This window comes from Camelus ferus, chromosome X (assembly GCF_009834535.1).
Source record: "Camelus ferus isolate YT-003-E chromosome X, BCGSAC_Cfer_1.0, whole genome shotgun sequence".
Taxonomy (NCBI): Eukaryota; Metazoa; Chordata; class Mammalia; order Artiodactyla; family Camelidae; genus Camelus; species Camelus ferus.
Genome location: NC_045732.1, coordinates 62,666,976 through 62,690,765, shown reverse-complemented (window position 1 = coordinate 62,690,765; position 23,790 = coordinate 62,666,976). Strand labels below are relative to the sequence as shown.

Below are 23,790 nucleotides of genomic sequence, written 5' to 3'. Positions count from 1 at the left end.
GTAAAAGTAAAGGAAAAAGAGCAAATCTTAAAAAGCATAAAGAGAAAAGCAACTTATTATGTACAAAGGAAACCCTATAAGGCTAACAGCAGATTTTTTTTACAGAAATTTTACAGGCCAGAAGGGAGTGGTATGTCATATTCATAATGGTGAAAGAAGAAAACTGCCAACCAAGAATTCTCTGCACAACAAGGTAATTATTCATAATGGAAGGTGAAATTAAGAGGTTTCCAAATAAGCAAAAGCAAAAAGAATTCATCACCACTAAACTGACCTTAAAAGAAATGTTAAAGGAACTTCTGTAAGCTAAAAAGGAAAGGCACTAAAATTAATAATAAGAAAACATACATAGGTAAAAATCTCACTGGAAAACATAAATAAAGAGTAGTGGAGCAATCACTTACAAAGCAAAAATACAAGGATGGTTTAACATTCATAGACCAATTAACATGACATATCACATTAACAAAGGATAAAAATCATATGATTATCTCAATAGATGCAGAAAAAGCATTGAACAAAATTCAACACCCATTTATGATAAAAAAAAAACTCTTAACAAACTGGGTATAGAGGGAACGTAGCTCAACATAATAAAGGCCATGTATGAGAAACCCACAGCTAACATCCTGCTCAATGTGAACAGCTAAAAGTTTCTCATCTAACATGAGGAATAAGATAAGGATGTCCACTCTCACCACTTTTTTTCAACACTACTGGAACTCCTAACCATAGAAATTTGGCAAAAAAAAAAAAAAAAAAAAAAAAAGAAGAAGAAAAAAGAAAGAAAGAAAGAAAAGGCATCCAAAATGGAAAAGAAGTAAAACTATCACTATTTGCAGATGAAATGATACTATATGGAGAAACTCCATAGACTCCATCAAAAAAAAATTACAACTAATAAAGAAATTCAGTAAAGTGGCAGGATACAAAATTAATATAAAGAAATCTGTGGCATTTTTATACACTAGTAACAAACTATCAGAGAGAGAAATGAAGAAAGCAATCCCATTTATCATCACATCAAAAAGAATAAAATACATCAGGATAAATTTAACCAAGGAGGTGAAAGACTTGTACTCTGAAAACTACAAGACATTGATGAAATAAATTGAGGACAACAAAAATAAATGGAAAGATATACCATACTCCATGGATTAGAAGAATTATATTGTTAAAATGTCCATATTACCCAAAGCAGTCTGCACATTCAGTACAATCTCTATCAAAATACAAATGGCGTATTTCACAGAACTGGAACAAATAATCCTAAAACTTGTAAAGAACCACAAAAGACCCCCAAATAGCCAAAACAATCTTGAGAACAAAAGAATAAAATTGTAGGTATCATACTATCTGACTTAAGACTATACTACAAAGCTACAGTAATCAAAACAGTATGGTACTGGCACAACAAGAAATACAGCTCAACAGAGCAGAACAGAGAGTCCAGAAATAAATCCATGCACTCATGGTCAAGTAATCTATGACAGATGAGGCAAGAATATGCAATGAGGAAAATAAAGTCTCCCCAATAAGTGGTACTGAGAAAACCAGACAACTAGGTTTAAAAGTATAAAATTATCCCCCTGATTTCTTTTTTAAAAAAAAGAAAAAAAAAGTATGAAATTAGAACATTTTCTCACACCATATACAAAAATAAACTCAAAATGGAATAAAGACCTAAATGTAAGACCGAAAACTATAAAACTCCTAGAGGAAAACATAGGCGGTACACTCTCTGACATAAGTCTTAGCAATATTTTGGAGGAATCTGTCTCCTCAAGCAAGGGAAACAAGAGCAAAACTAAACAAATGGGACTTAATCAAATTTAAAACCTTTTGCACAGCAAAGAAAACCATCACCAAAATGAAAAGGCAACCTACTGAATGTTAGAAGATAATTCCAAATGATATGTCTCATAACAGGTTAATATCCAAAATGTAAAAAGAACTCATACAACTCAATATCAAAAATAACCAACCCAATTGAAAAATGGGGAGAGGATTTGAATAGACATTTTCTGAGACATACAGACAGCCAACAGGTATATGGAAAAATGATCAACATCAGTAAAAAATCATGAAAATGCAAATCAAAGCCACAATGAGATACCACCTTACACCTGTTGGAGTGGCTACTATCAAAAAGACAAAATAACAATGTGTTGGTGAAGACTTGGAAATAAGGAAACTCTCAGTATTGGTGGGAAATAAGGAAACCCTCAGTATTGGTGGAGTATTGGTGGGAATGTAAATTGGTGCAGCCACTATGGAAAAAAGTATGGAGCTTCCTCAAAAAATTAAAAGTAGAATTGAAGACAACACAAACAGATGGAAAGACACACTGTTCTAAAAACAGAACTACCCTAAATCCAGCATTTCTACTCCTGAGTATATATATCCAAAGAAAATGAAAACATTAATTCAGAAGCATATACGTACCCCTATGTTCACTGTAGCATTATCTATAATAGCCAAGATACACAAGCAACCTAAGTGTGTATTGATAGATGAATGAATAAAGATGATATGGTATATATATACAGTGGACTATTACTCAGCCATAAAAAAAGAATGAACTCTTGTCATTGCCAACAACATAGATGGTTCTAGAAGGTATTGTGCAAAGTGAAATAAGCCAGACAGAAAGACAAATACTGTATGATTTCACTTGTATGTGGAATCTAAAAAACAAAACAAACATACAAAAGAGAAACAGACTCATAGATACAGAGAGCAAAATGGTGGTTGTCAGGTAGGGGTGGGTGGGGGACGGGTTAAATAGTTGAAGGAGATTAAGAGGTACCATGTAAAAGCATCATTATCCTTTAGATGCTACATACCATTTGTCTCAAGAAGATCTGACTAACTAAACTAATTTAAATACAATTAACTAAAATGTTTAAAGTGTAAGGTTTTCTACAAGAAATCATTTACTGTTTGCTTATTGAAGCTTTTATATATTAAATACCAGATTAAGCATTTCACCCTCATATTATAGAATCCAAGAGCATCACAGAATGAACACTTAAATCATTCTTTCAGTACATGTACTATTAGAAATGTCAAGTACACAAGGAAACCCTGAACATATATTTAAATTCTGTGGCCCTATTGTTATTTCTTCTATTATGAAACATATGCTTAATTTATAGAGCCAGGAAGAAAATACTTCATAATAACACCAAATAATTACTCAATACTCAATTAAATTCACAATAATTTTTAATTTTTATCATTAACTGAGACAAAAGGGTGATTTTTTTTAATAAGTAGAATGTTGATCCTGAAATACTAAACTTCATTTCTTAAAAAGCAACAGCCTTATCTGATCTAGACAGTCTCAGAGACATTAACAATGAAAAGTTAAACCACCATTAAAGGATTTGTCAGAGAAAGCTAATTAAAATATTTACAATTAGTCGATCTGTATAATAAGCAATCAGTCTGACATGTTTCTTTTTCATATCCAATACAATAAACTTGTAGTGTATTCCATCCTTAAAATCTATCCATGCTTGCCTTTTAAAACTAGCATTTAGCAATTATAGTGAACAATGTGCATATGAGTGAATGGACACCAAGTAAATCTTTAAAACTGTAAAGTGTGGCTACTAGCATTTTTATGAGCCTTTATCACCACCCACCATGCTTGATAAAAGAAAGCTTAAGCATTATATTTATCTTTTATGTGACAGAGGCCCTGGAGATATATCAGATAATGAAATGTAAACAGATAGAAAGTAACCCAGGAAGTTCTTAACCCTGGGTCCCAATTCAGGGAGTATGTAAACTTGGAAGGGGAAAAATGACATATTTATTTTCAGTAACTGCTGACTTAAATTTAGCATCTCTTTCAATTGTGAATGTAGGCAACAGACCACAGTAGTATAAGCAGCACCTACAACCTGATCACTGTGACTGCCAGAAGTCACAGATGTTTTCCTATCACATCACACACATTTGTGGCCATATATTAAATATCACTTAGACTCATCATTTCTCAAAATTACCCTAGTTCTACAAGCTGCCACTTTGTCTTGTTATTTAACAAATCTTATAAAGAAACCCCTTATTGTCTCAAATTTTTAATTAAACTTTCTACTTTGAGATAACTGTAAATACACATCCAGTCATAAGAAAAATGGAGAGAAACCTTTTGTTTTCCCCTAGTGGTAACGTATTGTGAAACTGTATTACAATGTCAACTGGGATATTGACATTGAGAAAACCCACCTATCATACCGAGAGTTCCTTAGTTTTACTTGCACTTATTTGTGTGTGTGTGCACACATGTGCGTGCACATATTTGAGTTCTTTGCAATTTGATCACCTATGGATTCATGTATTCAAAGACCAAAATCAAGGTAACAGAACAGTTCCACTGCCACAAGGATCTCTCACATTGCCCTTTCATAACCACACTCAAATCCCTCCCACAGTCCTCCACCCCTGGCAACCACTAATCTATTTTCCATTTCTATAATTTTGTCTTTCCAAGAACGTCATTTAAACAAAATCATACAGCAGTAACCTTCTAGCATGAGCTTTTTTCACACAGCATAAGGCCCTGGATATTCATGCAAATACCTACACATATCAACAGTTTGTTCCTGTTTATTGCTGAGTAGCTGTCCATGGTATGGATATACTACAGTAATTTAACCATTCACCCAGTGAGGACATTTGGGTTGTTTCCAGTTTTTATCTATTATGTACAAAACGACTGTGAACATCCGTGTTCAGGTTCTTGTACGAACCTAAGTTTCTCTGTCTGGAATGTGTCATAAGTTAAAAACATTATTTGATTAGTGTATTTTAATATGATTAGTTTCCTTTCTAATCCTAGGTAGTTTATGTTTTACACTTAAAAACATGATTCTGAGAAGGTGCCCATAGGTTGACCCAGCTGCCAAAGGCACCCATGGTACCCTTACAGGCACCTGTTTCCTCTATTTTGTAATGGCAACACATTTACTCTTTCTGCTGCCCTATGAAGGGAGAAAAGGCCTGCTTCTGTTTCAAACAGAGAAAGCTCATCTATGCAAAAAGCAACAAGAAAATGGGCAGAATTTGACCCATGATAATGTGCCACAGGATAACCAGTATATTTGGCACAGTCAGCTTCTTCATTGTATCATTTAAAGATGAGAACAGGGAAAGCTTTATCAGCATCTGTTATGTTGGGCAATGACTATAAAGTTTTTGAGTTTAGTATTTGCCCTCCCTGCTTTACCCTTTCAAGATCCAATTCTAGGAGTGACTTTAGACATTGTAACAAAGCCAGTTTAATAATACTTTTGCAGATTATAAATGTTTCCTACACCCTAGATAGAAACTACATTTTTTAGTAGGTAATGAAGCTATAAACTGTAAAGGAAATAAAGAAAAAAAAGAAAATTTCCTTGCACACAAAAAAATTACCCTATAGTTTTGAAACCCTTAGCCTTCTAAGCATTTTACTAAGTGCTGTCAGCCAAAATGAACACCTTGAATTTTATTCAATTCCCTGCCTACCTGTATTAATAGTGCATCAATAATACAATACCCAAAGGACAGAAAAACAAAGAAAAGTAAAAGATCTATGACTAATTGTCATGTAAATAAATGGATCGATGTCTTCGGCACTGAATAAGATTCACAGATTGAGATTTCAAAAAGGCGTTTCATTTCTATAGCACAAATAGCTTTTAGAACTTTTCCTATATACTCTTTCATCTGAATCTAACAACAGGGGAAGATATTGTTAAAACCATTTTTCTTTTCCGCAGTTGTGAAAATTGACCCATGGAGAAGTCATGACTTGTCTGAGACAATATAACCAGCAAGTAATTGTCAGAAACGGGCTAGAACCTAAAATAGAGAGTTCCTTTCTGAAGACAGGGCAGAACTATTTTCAAAGGGGCACAATATGCTCCCGATGCTGGATTATAACAAAAAAGAGGAAAAATGGGCAAAAGTTTCAGAAATACTCCTTACCCTCAAAAGCTGTGTCAATTTAGTCAAGTTATTACTTGACCTCCTTGGGCCTCAGGTTCCTTATCTACGAAATGGGTTGTTGTAAAGATGAAATAAGAATCCAGGTAAAATAACAATGCCTGGTATATAATAAGCACTCAATTAATGTTTGCTGCCACTATATATTATTTTGCTATTAATTTAAGGAGGACTTTCCTTAAAAATTGCCTAATGAAAGCAATACTGGCATTATGAAATTAGTAGTTTCTGTTCACCTTATTCAGGTGATGCTGAGTTGGGCTGCTTATTTTTCTGAGATGCTCAGGAAAGGATTTCTACCTGAGATAGATTAGAGTGTGAGGTGATACCTCATTGCAGTTTTGATTTGCATTTCTCTGATAATTAGCGATATTGAGCATTTTTCATGTGCCAACTGGCCATTTGTATGTCTTCATTGAAGAATTGCTTATTTAGGTCTTCTGCCCATTTTTGGATTGGGTTGTTTGTTTTTTTCTTATTAAGTCGTGAGAGCTGCTTATATATTCTGGAGATCAAGCCTTTGTTGGTTTCATTTGCAAAATTTTTTTCCCATTCCATAGGTTGTCTGTTTCTTTGTTATTAAGTTGTATGAGCTGTTTATATATTCTGGAAACCTTTGTCAGTAGCATCATTTGCAAATATTTTCTCCCATTCCTTTACAATGGAATACTACTCAGTGATAAAAAAAAAATAAAATAATGCCATTTACAGCAACATGAATGGACCTGGGGATTGTCATTCTAAGTGAAGTAAGCCAGAAAGAGAACGAAAGATACCATAGATATCCCAATATGTGGAATCTAAAAAAAGAAAAAAAAGAAAAAGTAAAAAGAGGACACTAATGAACTCCTCTACAAAACAGAAACAGACTCGCAGACATAGTAAACAATCTTATGGTTACCAGGGGAAGGGGGTGGGAAGGGATAAATTTGGGATTTTGAGATTTGTAAATATTAACCACTCGATATAAAAATAGATAAAAAACAAATTTCTTCTGTATAGCACAGGGAACTGTATTCAATATCTTATAATAACCTTTAATGAAAAAGAATATTAAAACAAATATATGTGTGTGTGTATATAAATATATGTATGACTGAGACATTATGCTGTATACCAGAAATTGACACATTGTAACTGACTATACTTCAATTAAATAAATAATATAATATAACAACATCAAAAAAAAAAAAAAAAGATGTATCCTAGATTTAGGTAGCCTCTCTGAGCTAAGTGATAATATTACTTGCACTTTTACAGATCAAGAAACTGAGATTTCAAAAACCTGGGCAAGGTCACATTACTAGTAAAAACCTGAATTTGATCCTAAGTCTGAGGCCTGTGTGTTTCACCACTGAACAACAGTGCCACCATATTAGTATTGAGAAAGTGGTGTTCAAGATTCCCACAGAAAATAAACAAAGTGAGAAGACAAGGCCAAGTAAGAAAATCTGATCAGTGTTTGCATTTAGAAGCAGAGAGCAAGAAGCACAGAAGAGAGTATTTCATAGCTCGACAAGAATGAGTGAAAGAGAGACACCATTTGAATTTGCACATATGTAATTGAATACTCCCTTTTCCCTTGTTGTGATCGGCCTCTAAAAAATTATTGCAACATTAAAAATGACAATTTATTTACAATAAAACCAGCCAGTCCATAAAAATTCAGTTTAATTAAAGAAACTGACATCTTTGGGATCAAAATAGTATTTCAATAGGACAGTCTTCTGGTTAAAAGAGAAATGATTTGTTTAGGTTTGTTTATGTAAATTCTAAGGATACCTGGAAGTTGATCTTTTTTGCTTTCATTTCAAAAACCTGATTTTACCTAACAAAGTCAAACATTTGTTTGCATTTTCTACAGTAGTGATGGATTTACAGGTTATTCAAGATATTTTGTGATAAATAATTCATCTATGCTGCCTGAGAATCAATTCTTCTTCTCAAATAGTATACAACAAATGTCACAAAACATTGCTTGCTCAACGCCCTAAACTAACTTGAAAGAACAGCCTGATAAGAATACTGAGCTAGTGCTTGAGCATGTAGTCTTCATAGGGATTTTTTAAAATAAAAGTGCAATGTTCTGGCTCAGAAGGTCTATACATCATGTTAACAGAGGTTTCGCCAATAGAAGCAGCAGTATCATACTACTCAATATGACGGCATCGTTTGCTGGTATTACCAACCATCTGTTTCACCTGGTAGCATCCTTACCTCTCAAGACCTAAGTTGAGAATTTGATCATAAGGACCCACATTCCTGTTTCATCAAAATAATTTTTCTAAAAACAACCTTTTTTCATGGTCCACATTCAATAGTTTATTATTTTAGCATGTCATTTACTTCTTAAGTAACTCAACATGCATACATACACACACACCTCTCTAAAAGCTTTCATTTCCTTCTTCTACTACCCAAAGTAAAACATCAACATTAAATCTCTTCCACAGTTAAGATAATCAGGAATTTCTTTCTGAACATCTTCACAAAGTGAATGATGCTTTCAACTTATCAAATATAGTCAGTGAGGGTTTTGTACAGCAGAGAATAAAAAGTGCAACACGTGATTTTTTTTAAAAGTGTGTGTTGACTCTACAAACACAACAATTTACACTACCCAAATCTGACACCAGTCAGAGGGCTCCGCTGCCAGTTCTACGTTCCTTTAAACAAAACGAGACAAAGCAAAACACCCCCAAAAAGTCAGCCATCGGGAGCTCAACAGGTTAACGCACTATTCTGACATTTCCAACTAGTACAATTAAGGGCAAAGAAGAGGCTACTATATGATGTCTGTCTTTGGGAAAACATAAGAAATCTTGCAAAAACAAAAAACCTGAAGATTCCTTAGGTTTCTTCAAAAGTTGTGGCAAATTGTTGGCAAGTATTCATAGTTAGGCAGATCCACTTAGTTAAAGAAGACAGTAAGAGTTTCTAGGCGGAACAAGACTCCTAAGAATTCCTAAGCATTGAAAGGATTCTGAACAGGCATTAAAGTTCCTGCCTGGCAAGAAACATTCATGTAATATCAAATGCTGATCTCATTTCTAAAAGCATGTATCATCACAAATTCCATTTCCATACAAAACCAACCAATGCATTATAATTGGTTTACTCCCTTAATACAGTGGGAGGAAACGGACTTTGGAGCCATGGAGATTTGATTTTGAATCTAGTGTCTGCTGCTTAGGACTGTTTAACTGTACAAGTAACAATTTTTCTGACTTTCATTATATCTTACAGAATTGTTTTGAGGATTTAGATATAAATACATGTAAAGTGTCCAGTACTGTGCCTGACATAGTTAGGTATGCAATGGATGTTTATTGCTTGTCTTATCATCATCATCATCAACATCCAAAGTCTTGAGCTTACTGCATTGCCAGCCACTGTACTAATACACTTAACACTTACCCTCCTCCTTGTAAACAACCCTGAAGAGGTAGGATTATCCACAATTTACAAATGAGAAAACTGAAGGTCACAGAAGGTAAGAAACATATCTGAGGTCACACAGCTAGGAAGTAGCAGAGATCCCAACTTTGGTCCATTTGAACTCCTTGCTGGGGTCTACAAAGCTCTGTGTGATTTTGCCCCTACCTACCTTGACGACTTCATCTGACTCCATCCCCATCCCTATCGACTACTTCCCAGCCATGCTGGGTTTTTATCTGGCACTCAAACACCCCAAGCCCATTCCCACATAGAGCCTTTGCATGTGTTATTCCCTCTGCTTGGAAAGCCCTTTTGCTGAATATGTATGTATGTGTGTGGTTATCTCCTTCCTATTATTCAGATACCACCTCCTCACATAGGCTTTCTCTAGCCATCCTATACAACACAGCACAGCATCCTAAAAGCTCACATCACTCTGCCTTTTGAGGGCTCTTATTACTATTTGGTATATTCTTTGTTTATTCACCTGTGGATTACCTGTCCCCCTTCACTAAAATAAATCTTATGACAGCAAGGGCTTTGTCTCTCTTCTTATGGGCTGTATCCCCAGACCACAGCATAGTGCCTAGAGCACAGGAGATACTCTTTAATATTTGTTGGATAAACGAATGGATGGATGGATACACAGTAAGAGCTTTCAACTCTGTTGTTTAAATACACAAAAAATACACATACACAGAAACACAGATGCACACCAGATTTGGAAAGTAGATGAGTTACGTGTGATTTTTCATGAGATGCAAATTTCATAAAAGAATTTGTCATACGTTTCCCTGAAATACTGCATGGTATATATATATCGAATACGCTCACTAACCGGCAATGCGAACAAACTTCTCACCTTCAGTCAGATTCCCTTACTTTTAGAAAGCTTTACACTCTATGACTCCTGGAAACAAATCTCTAGATTCCTGATCTTACACAGACCTGTAGGTGAACCCTCCTTTTTCATCACTCTAGGATCCATAAATCGGTCCATTTGATCTGACCTGTGGGCATCCCACATGTGTCATTTTAGATACACAGAATATGTTGTGAGAGATTTTGTTAGACTAAGTTGTCAATTAAAACACAATACCAACTCCCCCAAAAACAAACAAACAAAAAAACAAAAAACAGCCCTTCAAGACCACAGTAGATAACTGAACAAAAAAACAAACAACCCAATCCAAAAATGGGCAGACTTAAACAAGTAATTCTTCAATGAAGACATACATGGCCAAAAGGCACATGAAAAAATGCTCAATATCGCCCTCTTTAAAATAAATAAAAATTAAAAAAAATAAATAAATAAACACAGCACCAGAAGGGAGGGTATAGCTCGCTGATAGTGTGCTTAGCATGTATGAGGTCCTGGGTTCAATCCCCAGTACCTCCATTTAACAAAAATAGTGATTAAACACACATACACACACACGCACAAAACCAGTAATAATACTAAAGAGGCAGCATGCTAAAGAGGGACACTAACTGGAGAAGTTACGGCCTTGCTCCGTCACAGAATGCTTTCTGCCATGAGACATCTACAGGTTCTCTGGGTGAATCTGTTTCCTCCTCTTATGAAAATGAGGATGTGGGGCTAGAAGACGGTCTCTAAGGGCACTTGTAACTTGAACATTCCACAGTTCTGGGACAAAATAAGGAATAAAGATATTGCCTGGGGCCCATGAGAAAGAGTGGTCAATAGCAAGACAAAAAATGAGGTAGAAGAACACACATCCCTGAGAGCATAAGTCTCTCCCCAAAAGCAATATTCCACTGAGATCCTGAGTCCCACATGACTTGGCAAATTTTCAGTTTATTCGCTGTCCTTGCATAGATTCCCGAGGTAAACATACTACTTACTCTAGAGTTTACTTACTGCTCCATTATTATTCTCAGTAATCCTTCCCTTCATCCACCAGCCACTGTAAGTTTTACTCATTCAGTAGACTTCCCCAAGGGCAGTGACTTTCTTGTAATAGTTTATTTACTTCTTCAGAAATATATCTGTCATTCAATGTGTGATATACTTTCTATTCCCAGAAATTTACAAAATCCTGGGATGGGGGAGGGGGCTCCTTTCCTCCACTGTGCTTCTTCATTTACTGACGCACACACATCTGCATGGGGGAGGAAGCATTTTTATGAGAAATATTATATACACTGGGAAATTTGCTGATGTACATCTCACAACCAATTTGAGACAATTCAAACAAAATGATAGATGCAATTACCACTAAATATGGCGCCCCAAATTAAAACTATTTGGAACATTACTGACATTCTGAAGTATTCAAAAAGAGAATTTCTCCTGGAATACTAAAAATTGCTACAGATCCACTATCAAACTGGCTAAGGCCATGAAAGCAAAAATTAAACAAATATTAAAGAGCAAAAGTGCTCCTCTTCTCCCAGAAAATAATTACTTGAATGGCTTTATGCAAAGTATGATTTCTTGGTGGTCAAAAGAGAACCAATCTGAAATATTCGCATCCAGCATAGCCTCTACATCAGAAATGTGAATTCTGAAGAGTGGTTTAATGCTTTGAATTCTTAGAAAATTGCGGTATTTGTGTGAAATATTCTTTTCACCTAAGATATTAATTATTTCAAAGAATGTTTTAGCTCTTAAAGTATATTATTTTTCTTGGAAGCAGATGACCTTTATGCATTGCTGTTATTTTTTATGTCAACCAGCAGATTAATTTCTTCACTAAGCATTTACTAAGAATCTACTATGTGTTAGACACTGGGTATGCAAAGATGTCTAAGACACAGCCCCTGTCTGCCAGGAGCTCAAAGTCAGGTTACATAGCATTTATTTTCCCAGGGCAATTTTTCATGAAAATTTCTAAATGAGGCTTAGGGATTATTTAAATGTGTCACCTAATTCTTCCAACTCATCTCAAAATTTCCACTATTTTAAGAAAATATTCATTCTAGATTAGTAAAGAGAAGAACAATTTATAGACAGAACTGCTAAATTTAGGAGAAAAGACAGATTCAAGCAATGAGGATATAGAAATTCTTTCTCATGCCACTGTTTCATAGCCCAGTTCTTAAATAGTAAAACAAAATACTTTTATACTATTTTTAGACTCACCATATTAACTTGTGGTGGGGTTTTTTTTTTTAAAGAACTGATTCTCCTACTTTCATTTTAATGTAATATATGATAAATACAAAAGAACATGTGTAAAATGCTGTAAGTTATAAAGTAGAAACTAATCGTTCATAAACCCAATATCACTTTTTACCACTTTTGGAGAAATACTATACTTTGTATAAGTAACCAGTAAAGGCTTGAAGTTAATAAACTAAACTGGGAATATGAAAGTTTGAAAGTATAAAAATTAACTTCTACTTTCAAATTTTACATTGATTTTAGTTTTTGATCTCTAGTGTTGGAACTCTTGGAAGAACACAAAATGTATTAGGGAAAAAAATACTGCATTAATCCCTCTAGCATGCCTGCAAGGTGAGACATATTATCCCCGTTTTACAGATTGGTCAAGTTCTTTAATCAAATTTGGCCATGATACACAATGACAAATGGAACTGGGAAGAGAACCTAGGGCATCTGATTTCTAGTCCAGTGTTCTATCCATTAGTCTTTCTCTCTCATGCCTTTGGCTCTTCTCGTTGTCCTAAAATACAGTCCAGGATCACTTATCCTCCAAGGTACAGGCTCAGTTGTCAAGGCCACAAAGATACAGAACTTGGAAAAAAAATTAATTGCTTTAGTTTGGGGATTTAACAGAGTACTGCAATATCACAGAGTAATGACCCAGCACAGAAAAAGATTCCAAGTGTAGAAAAAAATATATCATGGAACTACTGCCTGTGTTAAACTGTGTAAGATTAAAGTGTGTACATAAAATAACGTACTTTGTTTAATGGATTAATTTGATAATGCAGTACACACAGCTATACAGAAATTACGCACTTATTAACACAGAATACAATTAAAGCAACTAAAAAGCCCTGCCCGTGTGATAAGATGGAAATTCTTTAAAAATGCTGGGAGCAACATGGAGGCTTGGCATAATCTTCCTGGAAAGCCATCTGGTAAGAAGAACCAAGAGTCTCAAAAAACAGTATACATTCTCTTTGACGTAGTAATGCTGCTTCTAGGAATCTATCACAGGAAATAATCTGAATTGCAGATCAAGCTTTATGCTCTAAGATATTCAAGACATCATTTTTTAAAAAGGGAAATGTGTAAACACTTTTAAGAGATCAAATGTAGGGAAATTAAGGAGTACACTATGGCATCTACTTAAAATGGAATATTATGCAGCCATTAAGATATTTTCATGATGTGGAAAGATAATTTTGAGTCAATGTTATGTGAAATGAGATATAAAACTCTTTGTAAGTATGATTTCAATTATGTAAAAATGCTTCTATCATCTAAATGAATCTATGGTAATGGTAATTATCCTGGAGTAATAGAATTTTAGATTTACATTTTCCTCTTTAAAACTTGCTGTGTTTCCACATTTTCTAAATTTAAGATTATTACTTTTGTAATTAAAATACATTAAATATTATTTTAAAAAGAAAGCTCTACCATCTGTTTTGGTTGAATTTTCTCATATATATAGGTATAGGGTTGGAATAAACAAAAGGTGAGAATAAAAGAGATAAGGGAAGAAAGAATACAATAAATAATAATAAAGGAGAGACATAAAACAGTACAGGAAAAAAATTTAGAAAGGAATGAAGAAAATTGAGAGCACAAAAGAAAACCCTTCCCTCCTAACAAAGCAGGTACAATCTCTCTTGCTTCAAACCAAAAAGATTTGTACCTTTTCAATCTTGATCACTAAGATGATGTTTATTCAAATATGTGTCACCTTCTGTTTGTTAAAATAGGCCTCAAGACACATCTTTCTAGGCAGATATTTATAAGTAAAACATATTGATTAGGGGAGGAGGAAGTGAAGGAATACAGATTACATATCACCTGAAGTTTTATGCCCAAGCAGAAAAGAAAGAAAAAAAAATTGACCTTCCCCATAAACAGCTTCCCATACATATTTCCTTCAGGTAAAAACTCTTTCTCAAATCCTAATACACTCTCACTGATTACACAGTGATGATTAGGACAAGCCCTGGAGTTTGCCTTAAAAGTTACAGAGCAACCCAGGGTTCTTTGCAAGATCAACACAAAAACAGCCACAATAAAAGAAATCAACAACCTAACAAAGAGAAGAGAATTCTGGCGGTTTGTAGGGTGGTGGCATCATTTTCATGGTCACTAATTACTATAAATGAATATGAAATCAGTATTCTACCTTTAAATAATGAATGTTGACATGACCAAGCATATATGCACTCATACATAAATATACAGAGAAATCAAGCTAAAATTCAAACTCCAGACCTGGTCAAAATCAACTAATTAACACTAGTATTAGTTGGAACTTTCTAGCTAATGTTCAATCTTGGGAACTCAAGGTAATTATTCCCTGAGTGTCTACTATATATAAGTCACTACGTTACGTACTGTAGGTAAAATAGAGACAAACGAGACAGTCTTTGCCTTCATGGAACTTAAAGAGAGGAAGAATGCTTATTAACCTCACTGAGATGTCACTATTACAATGATTCATTCATTCAACTGCTGAGTTAGTCATTCCTTTCAAACCGTTACTGAAGATGTTCTATGTGTGGCATTTCTGCTTAGTGTTAATGAACTCATGATTAAGAAGACAGTGCTCAAATTGGAAGTTAAAAATATAAATCATAAGGAGTTTACAAGATAATCTATAAGCCAAAACTGTAGAGTTTCATTCAATGAATACATACTGAGCAGCTCCTATGGGCCCAGTCTAGTGAAACTGAGGATCTGGGGGGTAAACCAAGTAGACAATGGGCTCTACTTGGGTGGTCCTTACTTTCTAGTAATGTGAGTAGAAAGAGAATAGCATAGGGTTGTGTGGGAACCCAGAAGGACCCAACCAGATATCCACATAGGCTTCATGGAAGAAGAATGTCCAAATCTTCATGAAGGCTAAGCAGGAACTGGAGAACATAGGACAAAGGTTGTGTGAGTTTTGACAGGTGAGGGAAAGACTGTGAAGACTCAGTGATGGGGAAAAATAAAATGTTTTTGATAGAGAGAGAAAGAAAGGGAGCATGAGAGAAAGAGAGGGAGAGAGAATGAATTTACTTGCTGGGGCGTAGGCACTGATAAAGTAAATACAGGCTAAGGCCTGAAGTCTCTTGAAAGCCTCAGTAAAGGGTTAGGACTTTATTTTGCAAAGTGAAATCACGGAGGATTTTTAAACTGGGAAGTGACATGTTTACATTTGTGTAGAGAGTGAAAGAAGAAGACACAAGGCTGGAAGAAAAGAGATGAGATAGGAGGCTGGTGGTATAATCTAAGTGAAGAGGGTAATGACCTGGGAAAGTGACACTGGGAATGGGAAGGCAAGAATGAGCTCAGGAAATATTTGAGCAGTCCAAATCAAAAGAATGTATTAACGGATTGGAAGTTGAGAATGAAGAAGGGCAAGGAGTCAAGAATGAAGGCCAATAAATGTTCATCCACAGATGACTGGATAAAAAAGTTGTGGTATATACGCACAGTGGAATACTACTCAACCATAAAAAGAATAAAATAATGCCATTTGCAGCAACATGGATGGACCTCAGGATCATCATTCTAAGTGAAGTAAGCCAGAAAGAGAAAGAAAAATACCATCTGATATCACTCATACGTGGACTCTAAAAGAGAAAGAGAAAGAGAGAAAGAAAGAAGAGGACACTAATGAACCCCTCTACAAAACAAACAGACTTGCAGACATAGTAAATAGTCTTATGGTTCCTGGGGGAAAGAGGGTGGGAAGAGATAAATTTGGGAGTTTGAGATTTGCAAATGATAACCACCATATATAAAAATAGATTTAAATTTTTCTTCTGTATAGCACAGGGAACTATATTCAGTATCGTGTAATAACTTTTAATGAAAAAGAATATGAAAACGAATATATGTATGTGTATGTATGACTGGAACAGTATGCTATACACCAGAAATTGACACATTGTAACTGACTATACTTCAATTAAAAAAAAAAAAAAAGAATGAATGCCAAGTTTCTGGCTTAGGCATCTGGATGGATGGCGGAGCCCATTTCCCAAGGTGGAGAATACAAAAGGAGGAACACACGGATGTTTGTTTCTGTTTTGTTTTGTTACCCATTAAGTCAAGATGTTTTCCTATAATTTCGACAGTGTTGATAATAGTTGTTTTTGTTTTTTATTACCTCGTTGGAATAAAAGAAGACTGTTCTAATTGTGCTTTCCTATGACAGCGCTTCAGTGATTCAGAGACATGTACGTCTTGCCTAAACCTTCTCTCTTTTCAGCTTTCAAACATTCAGAATGAGAGAATACATGCAAAACACTGCAAGTGGCTCCTGGTCTGCAGAACAAGATCAGTACAAGTTGTTGAGCAGCACACTATAGCTTTTCTAACATTACCCTTAGAAGTCTGTGCCATTCTCCTAGAAAGGCAAATACCAAATGACATCACTTATATGTGGAATCTAAAAAAATGAGACAAATGAACTCATTTACAAAATAGAAACAGATTCAGAAATAGAAAACAAACTTATGGTTACCAAAAGGGAAGACGGGGAGGGATAAATTAGAGTTTGGGATTAGCAGATACAAACTACCATGTATAAAATAGATAAACAACAAGGTCCCACTGCATAGCACAGGGAACTATATTCAATACCTTGTAATAACCTATAATGAGAAAGAATCTGAAATAAGAATATGTATATATATGAATGACTGAATCACTATGCTGTACACCAGAAATTAACACAACATTGTAAATCAGCTATACTTCAAGAAAAAAAAAATTTTAAAAAGAAGTTTGTGCCATCCCCATTTTTCTCAGTATCTTCTTAAAAACAAGCTTGGCAATGAGAATGTTAAAAAAAAAAAATGTCCTTAAAAATCTCATCGTAACAAACACTAGTTTTTACATTGTCATCTACTCTTTGATTATATGCTCACATCTTACACAGCTGAAAGCATACATCATGCCACTCACATAACTTCTTTTAACCATTGTATCAGAAGAATGTTTTCACTTTTCTACACATCCTCTACAAGTCATTTTACTGCCTAAACAATATTCTCCTAAGAATTAGGCCCATAACTTAGGCATTCCCTTCTTCTTGGAATTAAGGTTTCGATCCACCTCGATTTTCCATTCATATGAACAATCCTGCAAGGAATCACTTTTTCCTTCTTTTGGATAACTTCCTCAGGAGAAATTCTCTGAAGCACTATATAACAGGGGTCAAAGGGTATAAGCATTTTGTATATTCTGTCAGATTGCTTTTCAAACAGACTTAAAGCTACCAGCACAATAAAGCGATGTTACAAATTTCACTGTATTAGGTAATGTCACTTTTATTGTTCCAATTGAATAGATGGAAAATGATACCTCATTTTCAAAATTTGCATTTCTCAGTTGGTAGGTTCGATTTTTTCCCCAATTTACTGATTCTATTTCCATTTATGTGAATTGTTTATTTCTTTTATAGATTTATCTATCCAAACGTAAATGCCTCCATTATGCTCTATGCAGTGCTTAGATTCTAGCAATATTAATCCCTTGTGTGATAAACTTGTAAATATTTTCCCAGTGCTTTATTTTTTATATTCTCCATACAGTTTAGCTTTTATTTATACAAAGGAGTAAAGCTTTTCTTTTGTAACTTTAATTACTTCAAAGCTTACAAAGTTTTCACTTTGTTATTTACTTTTAATCACTCTTTCAGTTTAGTATACAATGAGTTATGGACCTATTCTTTCCTCCGAGATTTATAGGCAGATTAATGAATGTTGTTGGGACGCTTATCTCCTCTCCTTATGTTACATCCTTACAAAATACTATTTCTTTCTTTCCTTTCTTTCTTCCTTCCTTTCTTTTCTGTCTTCCTTCTTCCTTTCCTTCCTCTCTCTATTTACCAATCTATCATATTATGCACTTTCTTTTTACTCCTACTTACCTACATGAACGTGTGTAGTAATACAGTATGTTTCTTTTTAAAATTTCCATGCTGTAACTTCTTACGAGATAGTTCCCCACCACTAAAATATTACCCCTGGTTCTCAAAATGGTATTTTATTTTCTTGCCAGTTTCCTTGTCCATATGTATCATAATTTTGTTATATTCAATAGATTCAGTTAAAATGCCTATTTTTATTTCATTATAATTCTGTTAAATGTATAAATAAAAAAGAGAAACTTCTATCTTTATGGTCTTTTTTCATCCCATCTAGAATTGTATTGTCTTTACATTTATTATAGTCTTTATTCTATAGCTCTTAAAGTGATGTAAATTTATCTATGTAGATTATATACATCTCCTGTTAAGTTCATTCAAGTCATCTTGTACTTTATTACTATTTGGAATGTGATCTTTTTCATTGTGTCCTTTTTTTTACTTGGGTAAAATACGCATAACAAAAATTTTACCATCTTAACCACTGCATTGTGTTCTATAACTGGTTACTATTGTCATAAAGAATTGCCATTGAAAGCAAATCACTTTACTAAATGTTAAATTAAAATTTTAATATTCAATTTAGGTACATAGTCAGCAAATGACCCCCTTGCTCATCCTGACTCTCAAAATTCCAGCCTTCAACTAGAAGATGAGACAAAACAACACATGTGATTCCAGCCTCTCTGACTTCTAGTCTAGGGTTCTTTTGTCTTTAGAGTTATTTTTCAAGTTTTTCTTAGTGTATTAATCAATCTTCATATCAGTCAACAAAAGCAGAGAGAAGTGAAAGTAAACTATTGTGCTTCGTATTCATCAAAGATTTCATCCTTGGTACATCAACAAAAAAGAATTCTTATGTGTATACACTTCATACATTTCCTGTGACATAAGAAATCATTTTAAGAGGAGGAGAAATTGAGATGTTTTTTGTAACATGCATATGGTTAACTCCCTCTACTGGGTAAAAATACTTTTAGCTTAGCTTTCATATAAGAGGCCTACTTGACTATATATGTACATATATATATGTATGTATATATATAGCAAGTTATAACTTATAAACATTTTCACATATATTATGCTACTTAATTCTCAGAACACCCATGTGTGATATTCAGGGCAAATAAGATCAGAACAAAGAAAGCAAGGTCCAAGCAAGCTGAGTGTGCTTCTGAATGCACGCAGCTTAACACTGGAAGCAACATAATTCAGGTGTTTTGGCTACTCTTGGTCAGTGTTTCTTTCTATACCATGCCACAGCCTTTTTAAAAAGACATTTGGTTGCTGGAATGAGAAGAAATGTCTCACTACACAATAGTATCAGCCTAACTTTTAATAAACATGAAATTTATTCAATAAATCAGTCTTACACTTAAGATTACGTGCTGTGGTACCTTTAAGAGACAGATTTTTCTATGGACATTTAACATACATTACAGGAAAAATTTTAGAAATCTGTAATTTAAATGGATTTTTCAGTGTTTCTTTGAAAATAGACAGTAGCTCTAGAAATAGTACTTGGGAACTTGCACCACTATGATAAACGTTTGGGTTAAAGTAATAATTGGTAATTTCTGAACAGTTTTTTTTAAATGAGGTAACTATTATTCTTGAGTGTATTTTTCACCCTTTCCTATAAAAATGGAAAGAATACACACCTGCAGATAATGTAAATAAACCTGCAGAAGTTCCAACAAGTGCCATAATGTGTATACTCAAAGAGCACTCACATTATATTCATGGATAATACATCAGAAATGAAATACCAAGGCAAGTATTTTCAATCTCTCCCTAATTTCAAAACAAAACAAAACCCACCCTGAATTCAGAAGGATACTTGCTATTTCCATCTCATGGTCTGGTGAGAATGTGCATACCTTTCGTTTCACTGGTTATATTGAAACCTCCTCAAGTGCAAAGACCATGTTTCTTGTTTCTTAAGGCTAACCTTTCAACACCACACACAAGAGACACTCAATAAATACTTGCTAAAAGAGTGGAGGAGGTACAGCAGCTTTGAATTTTTGGAACATTTCTTGGGTTTTCCCCTCTCTGCCTCTGAACAAGCTTTTTTTCCTCCTTTTTAAAAAAAAAAAAAATCTTAGAATAAATATTCAACTCTTCTGAAGTATACAAATCTAACTAATTAGGACCTGTGCTACTGAAAAACAACACAAACTTTAAAGACAGTACCACTACAGTAAGAGAGCCCCACAGAAAGAAAAGGTGATTAAAAACAAACAAAAAAAAACACCTGAATTCTATTTTTAAATCTTCTGCTAACTTATTTCGCAGCCATACAACTGATTTAACTTCGTGAGAACTGGGGCATCTGAACGCAGCTAATAGGACACCTCTGATTCCCCAGAGGGCCCAAGCATATAGTTACCTAGAATAGACACGCTGAAATTTGTTTTTGGATGAAAAGTATCCAAAGTTACTTTTGGATGAGGTAAACACTTCGATTCTGAGTCACTTGGGTCAAAAGGTCACACACCCAGCTGTGGCTAGTCTGCTTATTAAATGACATGGAGAGTTCAATATCCCAGTGGCTTCTTAGAAACATCTCTCATGTTTTGATCTCTCCTCCCCCTCCATTCCATACACACATAGGTTAATGGAGCATTTTTCATTAAGTATTTGTTTTTCCACAATCTGTTCTTAGTCAAACTAGCCACTGATATTTGGCTGGCTACCACATGTCCTTCCCAATATTCCAGTTACAGGCACTTGAACCTCAGTGTGTCCCAGAGCTTCATTTGAAATCAAATCTACATCCAGTAAGATTCATCTTTAACAAGGTTCTAAAATTGGCATATTTTGTTATTGCCATGCTGTTCTGGAGCTCACAGTGTTTAAACAACTTGAATTCTTAGCTTTGATTATCCTCCATCTCAGATTCTGTTTATATATTTTTTTAAATATTAGACTCTAATTTGCCCACATTGAAAAATATTCTTCCCACTTTCTTTGATTATCTAATCCTTACTCATCATTAAAGATTCAGCTTAAATATCAGTTCCTCAGGGATGCTTTCCCAAAGCTCCCAAACTAGGTTCCTCTAATCTCCTGGATGTCTAGTTGAAGCACTTAGGATAATTAAAATGAATATTGGCTTTACATCTGTCTCCCCTGTCTTCATGAGGATAGGGACCATGCTATACTTGTCTACTGCTGCGTCTGCTTGCACAATATGCAATGGAAAAATGTATATTCAATAAGTGAATACACAACAAAACATATTCCTATTTCAATATGGATCATATTTATTTAGAAACCAGAAAGCTATATAAACCTTGCTCTCATAATCTACATACATAATAAACCCAACCTAATTTGAGGAGTATTAATGTTTGGGGTTTTAATGTCAAAGCTAGAACCTCAGCTCTCGGTTCTAATTTGGATAAAATAAATTCCATCATGAATTTAATCATACTACTATCTTCTCCAATTGATTAAATGAAGAAAAAAACATCCGACTGTACCAGCATTTCAGAGAAAACCTGAGAAGACATAAATTTCTAATTACCTTAGAAAGATATTCTAAACAACAGAAAGAGGGACTACTCATAAAATATAAAATTTAAGAAATTAAAAATGTAGAATGTAGCACACATTATATTAAAAATTTTAAGAGTTCAGAAGGATGCGTAGGCTTAAAAAAAAAGATAACTGCTATGAAATAAAATATTCACTCAATACCTCAATTTTTGCCTCAGATGCATCTGAGACATACCTAAAATACAAAGATGAGGTTTGGAGCTGGCCACTTGGTTAGGATTTTTGATTTTTTTTTTTTTTGTTTTTTAACTAATGGCATTTCATTTCAAAGTATGTTCATAGAAAACCCATAACAGAACAAGCTATGCTAGGCAAGGAAAATAAGGTTTGCATGTCACTACTTTGCACATTTTCATTTCCTTTAACTGAAAAGATAAATGAGGCCATTTGTATTTTTGCTGCTTTCGATATAAATTTTCGTACAAGATTATTAGACTCTCTCATTGTGATGTAAAGGAAATATCTAGTACCAGTAGAAAGACTTAGCTTTGGATTAAATTGAATAAGAATACAGGGAGAAATAAAATTTCACCAATACTGTAGTACCTAATATTTTCATAGATCATATAAGGTGACACAGTAATGTATTAGTGCTGGTGTACTATGATACAAACCAAAGCTACCCACAATAATTTTAAAAGCACGATTTTTCAATTTCAAAAATAAATCTAGAGCTAGTATATAGATCTTCTTTACTTAGTTGTCAAAAGCAAGCACCAAACACTTAAATCTAGTATATGCACAATATCACATGTGACTGACTTATCTTCCATTAAACTATAAAACATAAAGCAGCTTTCAAAAAGTAAAACCAATAAAATGCTATAGTCCTGAAGTGCAATTAACCCATTTTTGAAGCTATAATAACAGATATAGAAAATAGCAACTGTTTTAAGATGGGTTCAAGAAATACTACATTCATAATGCTTAAGAAAGTTTTACAGCTATTTCTGAAAAGTAAAGTCCTAAAGTAGGGAATAGTAAGACATAGTAGTGAATCTATTTAGCAGTATAGGTATTTTTGAAGTGAATGTATTTGAATGTTTTAATGGGAATTTCGCTTTAATGTGAGAACCTACAGAACCTAGGGTGATCTTTTTGTCTTAAGATAACCAGGAGGAAAACTCTGTGATTCTGCTAAGGTCTGAAAACTTGAAAAGGGCTTCTAGAATTAGGGCTGTAAGCTAGAAAAATCAAAGGATTAGAACTTAGTATTATCTAATGCTGTCATATACAATAACATGATCCAATAATACTGTTTAAACTGATTGCATCCAAGTTAATTTGTGTCCATAAAAATAAATGTTTAAAACTTCTCAGAATAATTCCTTATAAAACTGATTTACACAAGAGAAGTATACATAAATGTGTCATCAATTAAGCAAACTTTAGTATATTCTTTCATCCCCTGCCCTCCATCTCCACCCCAGCCCTCAGAAATCTAAAAATAAAATTATTTATACAAAGCGTGTGTCTTCAGAATGGCTTAATGGAAAAACACTAACTGGCCTTATAGCCAGAACACTGGAGTCAAGTCCCGCGCCTCGATTTTCATTGCCTTTTGAGCACAAGCCATTTAGCCTCTCGGAACCTTCAAGTATCAAAAAGAGGCATTAAGTAGGGATAATAATCCCTGTTCTCTTCAATGGGCTATTTTGAGAATCAGATTTAATTAAGACAGGTTTTGACCTGAAACTTGCTATAGGTAATATCGTACCTCCTATTTGCATTGGGATCCCTTTGGCAG

General features: G+C 34.3%; 1 protein-coding gene and 1 long non-coding RNA gene across 2 annotated transcripts in view; both read right to left on the bottom strand.

Moving 5' to 3' along the window:
- Positions 1-23,790, bottom strand: part of DIAPH2 (diaphanous related formin 2) — a 780,329-nt gene that overhangs the window by 606,628 nt on the left and 149,911 nt on the right. The gene's annotated exons all lie outside the window — the stretch shown is intronic.
- On the bottom strand, positions 1,715-22,834 carry LOC116662125. The gene is made up of 3 exons (XR_004318109.1): positions 22,822-22,834; positions 22,480-22,482; positions 1,715-1,821 (listed from the first exon to the last, which is right to left on the bottom strand). It is a non-coding gene; the product is annotated as an uncharacterized LOC116662125 (long non-coding RNA).